Raw genomic sequence first — 10,162 nt, 5'->3', positions numbered from 1 at the left:
AAAGTAAAGTAAGGAAAGAACAAAGGAAATGCTATTTATTCTCAGCTGAGAAAAAAAAGCAGAGAATAAAAGCTAAGAGAAGAAAGCCAAGACTAAAAAGAGAGAGGAAAGAGGGGAAAAAAGGAGAAGAGAGGAGAGAGTAGAAAAACAGCAAACAACAGAAAATATAGAGAAAAACAAGAAGGAGCAGAGAGCAGAAAACAGAAGGAGCAGAAAGGAAAGCACAAAGAGCAAGGCAAAACCAGCAGAGAGGAGAGCACAAAGAGCAAGGCAAAACCAGCAGAGAGCAGAGTGCAAAGAGCAAGGCAAAACCAGCAGAGAGCAGAGCACAAAGAGCAAGGCAAAACCAGCAGAGAGCAGAGAGCAGAGCACAAAGAGCAAGGCAAAACCAGCAGAGAGCAGAGCAAGGCAAAACCAGCAGAGAGCAGAGCACAAAGAGCAAGGCAAAACCAGCAGAGAGCAGAAAGCAGAAAACAGCAGAAATAAAGGAGAAAAAAGCAGAAAAGAAAGAATAAAAAGCAAAGAGCAGAGAACAAAGCAGAGAATAAAGAGCAGAAAACAAAGCTAAGCAAACGTAAACAAAGGACAAAGGGCAAGGCAAAGAGCAGAAAACAAAGAACAAAGGGCAAAGCACAGAGTAGGAAGCAGGCAATTAGGCAGAGAGGAAAGAGCAAACAGCAAAGAGATGAAAGCAATGAGCAAAGCAAAAAATGTAAAGCAGGATAGCACAAAGCAAAGAATAAAGAGCAAAGCACAAAACTAAAGTAAGGTAGAGTGGAAGACTAAACAGTAAAGACTAAAGACAGAAAAGTAGAGAAAAACAGGGGTAAAGCAAAGACAAACTGGGAGAACAGAAGAAAGAGACAAAATAAGAGACACAAAGAAATAACAAAAATTAAAAAAAAAAGAAATCTTTTTCTTAAGAAAAAAAGAGGACAGAGGAGGACCAAGATTAAAATAAGAGGATGACAAAAAAAAATCTGTCTTCCTCTAATTCTAAAAGCAGAAAGGACCAAGAGCAAAGGGGAAAACAGCAAGAGCAAATGTGTGGCGCAGGTACTTCAAATAACACAACAGAAACAAACAACGAAGCCATCTTTATTTGAAAGCAGACACAAACTCAGGCATCTTGATCATCTTTATTGCTCAAAAAAATACACAACAATCTCTTTATTACAACATCATGAACAAATCTTGGCCTTCCATCACCACAAAACCAGCAGCCTTCCCTTCCCCCTACCAGAACTCAGCATCTGCACCAGCACAACAAAGTTACATTTCAGTTACACAATCCATTACAAAGCAACAGACAGAACATCACAAACAAGCCCACACTCTGCATCAGCTGCCCATACTCTTCAGCATACATCTCTACAATCTCACCACTACCACTCACATCCACCCACACATACTCTACCTTCCTACAGTAACAGCAAGCACCACAGGTTTTTTAGACAGCCCCCAGTAACAGGGTTACCGAGTGCCTCCAAAAACCATCCTGCCTAGAAAAACCCAGCCCCAAGCCAAAACTCTGCAGCACTATTGGCGATGATCATCGCCTCACAGAGTGGCCGGGACCAGGGAAAAAAAAACCCAGCCAGGGGAAAAAAAAAAAATCCCCCGGCTGGGGTTTTTTTTTTAAATAGTTAAAAAATTCTAAATGCTAACTCCACCCTAGAGGAAAATAAAATAGACTAAAAACAACACACATGCATACAAAGTTAGATACATTCAATACCCAGCCCACCCAACAACCACACAACTGCCCACTCATTCCCACCATCACTGCTAATAAGATAACCACCACCTTCCATCCCTTTTTTTAAACACAACACTGTATCAACATGAATAAGAACCCCCCAAAATGCCCACACCAATCAAGGCAAATTTCCTTCTTTTTTTTTTTTTTTTTTTTTTTTTAAAGAAAACAATACTTTTACACCTTACTGAAACCCCTCAAAAAGTTTCATGGGTACATTACTCTGCTCTGGCCACAACCATTACTACACCCACAAAAAAGGCAGCTCCAACCACAGACACGGGCACACAGACACGGGCACACAGACACGGGCACACAGACACGGGCACACAGACACGGGCACACAGACACGGGCACACAGACACGGGCACACAGACACGGGCACACAGACACGGGCACACAGACACAGAAGACACTGCCAGCCAGAAAGCCCAATGAGGCCACAACCATGTGGCTCTGATGCTCTGGATGAGCCCAGAAAAGAGTCAAATGCCACTGCCCCTGATGGAAAGGGCCTGGCAAAGCCAGGCAGATCGATGCGGAAGAGGCCAGCAAGAAAGGCCTAAGGACATGACGATGCAGGGAAGAAAACCCTGAAAGGAGGCCAGGAAGACGCAAAACGAGGGCAGCCTCGGAAGAGGAGCGGCCGACAAGGCCTCGATGAGGGCCACAGAGATGACCGGCCACAAACAGTCACGGTGCAAAGATGGAGCAACAGACAACCCCTTTTAGCTGGCTGCACAGAACAAGATGCCATCCATGGGCACAAAACTGATGCATCAGACCACTCAAAAGACAACAGATGCCTACCGCACTAGTGCTGCACAGCATGCTCCTTGAGCACGAGGAACAAGAGCAACATCAAGACCTGAGCAAAAGATAGCACAGCTACAACGCACACCACATAGACTACACAACATCACAGACAGAGGCTGGAGCTGCCCTGCCTAGAACACACTCACCTTCTGCCACACACACCCCACCGCCTCTGCCTCACACACAGCACTCATCCAGAAGAGCGCTCCACACTGTACTCACTGTCAGCACACACACAGACACACCACCAAGACACACCAACACCCTTTGCCCCTCAGCTTAGCCTTCGCACTGCTCTGGGTCACCATCTGTCTTCAAGAGGCATCCTCAATGGCAGCCACATCCTCTCTGATCTTCCTCCGGTCACCACATTCGCCTTCATCACCTGCCAAAACAGAGCGCAAGCGGTCACCCCCACGCCGGTCAGCTCCAGCCTCGTCCGCAAGAGCACCCTCCACACCAAAGCCCCGCTGGCACTGCGCTCACCTGCACTGCGCCAATCCCAGACTCCAACATTGTGGCTGGTGGGACACCCACGGCACCTGCAAAAAACAAAACAAAACAACATTTCTCCTCCGCCAGGCAACACTCACCAACCCCACAACACCCAACACCAGTCAACATTCCAGGCCAGCACTAATTTCCTCTGCACACTACCATAGCTAAAACCCACAAGCAAGGCAGCTCCAGCCCCAAACAGACAGACACACACAAACATCAGACAGACATGAAGGAAAGCCCTACACAAAAAGAACTATTCCTACACGTAAGACACTGCCGGCCGGAAAGCCCTATGAGGCCACAACCACATGGCTCGGATGCTCTGGATGAGCCCAGAAAAGAGTCAAATGCCACTGCCCCTGATGGAAAGGGCCTGGCAAAGCCAGGCAGATCGATGCGGAAGAGGCCGGCAAGAAAGGCCTAAGGACATGACGATGCAGGGAAGAAAACCCTGAAAGGAGGCCAGGAAGATGCAAAACGAGAGTGGCCTCAGAAGAGGAGCGGCTGACGAGGCCTTGATGAGGGCCACGGAGATGACCGGCCACAAACGGCCTTGATGCAAAGACGGAGCAACCATCAGCCCCTTTTAGCTGGCTGCACAGAACAAGATGCCATCCATGGGCACAAAACTGATGAGTCAGACCACTCAAAAGACAGATGTCTACTGCACTAGTGCTGCACAGCATGCTCCTTGAGCACAAGGAACAAGAGCAACATCAAGACCTGAGCAAAAGATAGCACAGCTACAACGCACACCACATAAACTACACAACAACACAGACACAGGCTGGAGCTGCCCTGCCTAGAACACACTCACCTTCTGCCACGCACACCCCACCGCCTCTGCCTCACACACAGCACTCATCCAGAAGAGCCTGTCACCAAAGGAGCAATGCACTTCACTAAGAGGGAAGCAGCACTACATTTATTGCAGTAAGACAGCAACTTAACAAAGTTTACAATTAAATAAGAACAATTTAATGAGGTTCAATTGGCAAGGTTCACTCAGTTATTTACTGCATGAAGGACAGGGTCAGATGCATGTGCAACAGAGACCCTCCCGTTGAGTCATGAGGTTCAGACTGGACCCCCTTGCTTTCTAAACTCCTTTCGAGAGGAGCCTAGGTGCGGCTGGATCCAGTCCTAGTCCCAGACTTGGTCAATGGTTTATGTCTAAAGGAGTGAGTGCGAAGGGAACCCTCTCATTGAGTCATGAGGTTCAGACTGGACCCCCTTGCTTTCTAAACTCCTTCAGAGAGGAGCCTAGGTGCGGCTGGATCCAGTCCTACTCCCAGACTTGGTCAACAGTTTATGTCTAAAGGGGTGAGTGCAAAGAGAACCCTCCCGTTGAGTCACGAGGTTCAGACTGGACCCCCTTGCTTTCTAAACTCCTTCCGAGAGGAGCCTAGGTGCGGCTGGATCCAGTCCTACTCCCAGACTTGGTCAACAGTTTATGTCTAAGGAATTATGCACGCAATTAGTCAGAGCTATAACTCAGGAAAGTTTCACAAAGTTCACAAAAGTTCAGTATGCTATTAATCACTTGCTGAGGATCTGTCACAGGCAAGGAATCTCTCTCAACCTCGAGAAGTAACCTGGAGAGGCGTCCCTGCTCAAGAGGAGGTTCTGCAGTGCAGTCCGCTGCCCTGCAGGAGGGCTCAATGGGTTCTGGGCTGCCCCCTATTTATTGGGGGGGGGGGGAGATGATTGACTCATAGTCACATTGGCATACTAGACAGGCCTTAGTCGGCACATGCTCAACTAGCCCCTACATACGTGCTGTTTACAGGGAAATCAGGTTGAGGGGGACAGAGCACATCAGTGCTGGGGGGGGGGAAGGAGCACACCACCACAGAGCCCTCCACACTACACTCACTGTCAGCGTGCGCACGCGCACACACACACACACACACACACACACACACAGTCAAGACACACCAACACCCTTTGCCCCTCAACTTAGCTTCTGCAGTGCTCTGGGTCACCATCCATCCTCAACAGCAGCCGCATCCTCTCTGATCTTCCTCCGGTCACCACATTCGCCTTCATCACCTGCCAAAACAGAGCGCAAGCGGTCACCCCCATGCCAGTCAGCTCCAGCCTCGTCCGCAAGAGCACCCTCCACGCCAAAGCCCCGCTGGCACTGCGCTCACCTGCATTGCACCAATCCCAAACTCCAACATTGTGGCTGGGGGGGCACCGACGGCACCTGCAAAAAACAAAACAACATTTCTCCTCCGCCAGGCAACACTCACCAACCCCACAACACCCAACACCAGTCAACGTTCCAGTCCACCACTACTCTCCTCTGCACACTGCCATAGCTAAAACCCACAAGCAAGGCAGCTCCAGCCCCAAACAGACAGACAGAAACATCAGACACAGACACAGACATGAAGGAAAGCCCTACACAAAAAGAACTATTCCTACGCATAAGACACTGCCAGCCAGAAAGCCCTATGAGGCCACAACCGCATGGCTCTGATGCTCTGGGCAAGCCCAGAAGAGAGTCAAATGCCACTGCCCGTGACGGAAAGGGCCCGGCAAAGCCAGGCAGATCGATGCGGAAGAGGCCGGCAAGAAAGACCTAAGGACGTGACAACGCAGGGAAGAAAACCCTGAAAGGAGGCCGGGAAGACGCAAAACGAGGGCGGCCTCAGAAGAAGAGCGGTCGACGAGGCCTCGATGAGGGCCACGGAGATGACCGGCCACAAACGGCCACGATGCAAAGAGGGAGCGACGGATGGCCCCTTTTAGCGGGCTGCACAGAACAAGATGCCATCCATTGGCACAAAGCTGATGAGTCAGGCCAAGCAAAAGACAACGGATGCCTACCACACTAGCGCTGTACAGTGTGGGCTGTACTCCTTGAGCACAAGGAACAAGAGCAACATCAAGACCTGAGCAAGAGATAGCACAGCTACAACACACACCACATAGACTATGCAACAACACAGACACAGGCTAGAGCTGCCCTGCCTAGCACACCCTCACCTTCTGCCATGTACACCCACCGCCTCTGCCTCTCACACAGCACTCATCCAGAAGAGCCCTCCACACTACACTCACGCACACAGAGTCAAGACACACCAACACCCCTGGCCTCTCAACTTAGCTTCTACAGTGCTCTGGGTCACCATCTGTCTTCAAGACACATCCTCAATGGCAGCTGCATCCTCTCTGATCTTCCTCCGGTCACCTCATTCGCCATCATCTGCGAAACCAGAGCACAAGCAGTCACCCCCAGGCCAGGCAGCTCCAGCCTCATCCACAAAAATACCCTTCACAAAGTGCCATGGGCACTCCGCTTACCTGCACTGTGTCAATTCCAAACTCCAACACTGTGGCTGGGGGGAGCCCACAGCACCTGGAAAGAACAAAACAAAATTACTCCTCTGCCAGGCAGTGCTCACCAGCCCTACAACACCCAACACCAATCCACTCACCTGACATCCTCAGCCATGCCTGGAAAAGGCCCACACGGTACCTGAAAAAGCAGAGCAAAAGACATCACCAACAGGCAGCCCAACACCACCCACCGCACAATAAACCTCTGACCCGACAAGCTCCCCCTCTCATCTGCTCAGGCTCTTGTCAGCACTCAACTTCTCCTCTCCACAACTTCCAGCAAAACCTGCAAACACAAACAGAAAGCAAGCACTCAGATCATGCCTGCAAAACCACAGCCCACCCACATCAAGCATTTGCTCCCACACCTTCACCTGCTCTGCTCACCCATCCCGAACGCCATGCTACGGGTCGCCAGGCCGAGGCCTGCCACCCACCTGTAAAACCAAAACAGTGGTGGGCAACACAGACAGCGCCAACGAGACAACAGCCCTACCCTAGGCTCTACTTCCACTATCGGACTGACACTCACCTTGCTGTGCTCCTCCTGCATGCAAGCAACCTACTCTCCACATTGCTCCACACCTATAAGCACAAAGCAAAAATTAACCAGAGAACCGCTGACCGCAACACTCCGCTTCCAGCAACAAATCTCTAGCTCACCTTCCTAGGGGCGTGACCCTTTCTTCCTCCATCTCCCTCGGGCCCGCTGGGAATGCTGCACCACATCTACAAAAACAACAACATAAGGTGCACGCAGAAGCTGACCAATCACCATTCCAGTTCATCACTGCCACACTCTGCACGCTACCATTGCTAACACCCACAAGCACGGCAGCTCCAGCCCCACACAGACAGACATACACACAAATATCAGACACAAACATGGAGGAGAGCCCTACGCAAAAAGATCTATTCCCACGCATAAGACGCTGCCGGCCAGAAAGCCCTACAACGCCACAACCATGCGGCTCTGATGCTCTGGACGAAACCAGAAGAGAGTCAAACGCCACCGCCCGTGATGGAAAGGTGCTGGCAAAGTCGGGAATATTGATGCAGAAGAGGCCGGCAAGAAAGACCTGAGTTCATGACAACGCAGGGAAGAAAACCCTGAAAGAACGTGAGAAACACACGGAAGAAGAATGGCCGACAAGATCTCAAAGATGGCCGCAAAGATGACCGGCAACAAATGGCTACGATGCAAAGCCAGTGCGACAGACTACCGCTTTTACTTGACTGCACAGAAAGAGACATGATCCATTAGCACAAAGCTGATGAGTCAGGCCAAGCAAAAGACAACGGATGCCTACCGCATTAGTACTGCGCAGCGTGGACTGTGCTCCTTGAGCGCAAAGGAGCAGAGCAGCGTCAAGACCCGAGCAAAAGATAGCACAGCTACAACACACACCACATAGACTACGCAACAACACAGACAGGCTGGAGCTGCCCTGCCTAGCACACCCTCACCTTCTGCCATGCACACCCACTGTCTCTGCCTCACAGCACTCATCCGGAAGAGCCCATACTATGCTATGTCAGCGCACACACAGCCGAGACACACCAACACCCGTGGCCCCTCAACTTAGCTTCTGCAGTGCTCTGGGTCACCAGACATCCTCAACAGGCATCCTCAATGGCAGCCGCATCCTCTCTGATCTTCCTCCGGTCACCTCGTTTGCCATCATCGCCTGCCAACCCAGAGCGCGAGCGGTCACCCCCGGGCCGGTCGGCTCCAGTCTTGTCCGCAAGAGCGCCCTCCGTCAAAGCCCCACGGGCGCTCCGCTCGCCTGCGCCGTGCCAATTCTAAACTCCGAAATTGAGGCTGGAGGGACACCCACAGCACCTGGAAAACCAAAACAAAGTTTCTATGCTGCCAGGCAGCACTGACCGGCCCTACAACAACTAAAACACCATTCTGATCGCCCATTCTACCTCACCTGAAATCCTCAACCATTCCTGCAAAAGGCCCACACGCTACCTGAAAAAGCAAAGCATACAGCCCCAGAACCCAGGGTAGGGGTCAGAAGCAGAGCCACAAAAGAGCACGTGGCAGTGGGTTCAGGGGCACGGACGGAACAGAGGAGTTGGCAGGCAAGACTGCCGATGGTTTCCTCGTGGTCCAGAGGAGTCCAACAGTTTCTTCCCTCTCAGCGCCGAGGCTTGGGCAGGAAAAGAGATGAGCTCATTAGTTGTGTGTAGGATAGTTTCTGAGCCTTTGGGGCACATGTGCTTACAGTTGGGTTTAGTGTCCAATGATGTGACTTCTTTTCTCATCATACTGCACTTGCAGGGTGGGAGGACGCTTCCTTCCCTCTTCAGATAAAGTCGGGACTCTTCTGCAAGTCTACATACCACAAAAATCCCACATGGTTTCTCCCTGAACAGGGCTGACAATATTTCTGAGGAGCAGCAAAACATCCAGCAAGCGAGCCAGAAACCAGACTAGCTGATGAGAGCGATACCTCACACACATCCCAATTACTAGAAATGCTACAAAAACAAACAAACAAATAAAAACACATACACACACCCCTCTAGGGTGTAAATGTAGGAGGAAATGTTTTCCCAGGACCTCTGCTGTCTCCTCTTGTCTGCAGTCCAGGAGAGGAACAACAATTCCTCAAGTGTGATCCTCTTGAAAGAGTCCAGTGGTGAAGCTCCATCCCTTCCATGGTAAACACAGAAACACCAGAAAACAATACTGACAGGTAACAGAAGATACAACTGGAGACTCAGAAGCCCTCTTCCACCCCTGAACACCCCACACCGAGATACTGACCCAAGAAAAAAACTGTCTGCCATAAGCAGCTTTCTGGCATGCTCACAGCTCCAGCTTGAGCCATTCCCTTGCTCTTACATCAAGGAACAACCTTTGCTTCTCCAAACACAGCAATAAATCTTCCTGAGTAGCTTTACTTCCTCAAATGCTGTTATTTGCCAAGGCAATTCCAGACCACTGCTCCCATAGGAGAACAAAAGCGGAATGAACTCCCTGGCCCGAGACCCTGGCTTTATGTAACACTAATCCCACCCACTGACCCACCCACAAGCCCTTGGAAGGGGAGGGGCAAACCACCGGCAGCCATAAATACACAGGGCTAGGCAGAAGCAAGGCTTTTTCTTCCGCTCGGTATCTAGAAAGGAGAGCACAGAAAGGATAAACAGACCTCTTTGATGAAACGGACCATCTACTTGGTTACTGAGACTTCATGTACTCTATCCATAATATCAGGAGGTATGTTCTCTTTTTACCCTAACTACACTAGCCTTTGCATTAAAAACTAGAAATCACTTCTGCTTATGCTTAGGAAGAAAGCTCCAACATTCCACATAACCTATAAATGGCACACTATACCACACTCCTGTGATTGGTTCAGGCCTGCAGATAGTACAGCTGTTCTAGCAGGGCAGCATTTCCTGTAGGGTGAAGCAAGTTGTCAAAATAAACTCCTGGAACATGTGTGCTTCTGTAATGTGAGTACTTCCAAAGAGAGATGTTTCCTATATAGTACCTAGAGTAATTAGAAAAAGGGGTCAGTGGGCAGAATGGGTAGATCTCCAGGGGAACACGAGCTCTGTTTCTCTAGATGAATGAGACACACAAGGAGACAAGAGGGGTGCTAAGAGGACTGGAGAACCAACACGGGGCTCTAGGGCACAAAAAAGGCTTCCAAAAGAGGTTCTGAAGGCAGAGGGGTCCTACAAGGTCTAAAGGGCCAAAACAGAGCTTGGGAACAA

The sequence above is a fragment of the Apteryx mantelli genome, chromosome 19, assembly GCF_036417845.1.
Source record: "Apteryx mantelli isolate bAptMan1 chromosome 19, bAptMan1.hap1, whole genome shotgun sequence".
In the NCBI taxonomy this organism is placed as follows: Eukaryota; Metazoa; Chordata; class Aves; order Apterygiformes; family Apterygidae; genus Apteryx; species Apteryx mantelli.
The sequence above is the reverse complement of the archived record's forward strand: the minus strand, read 5'-3'. Positions refer to the sequence as shown.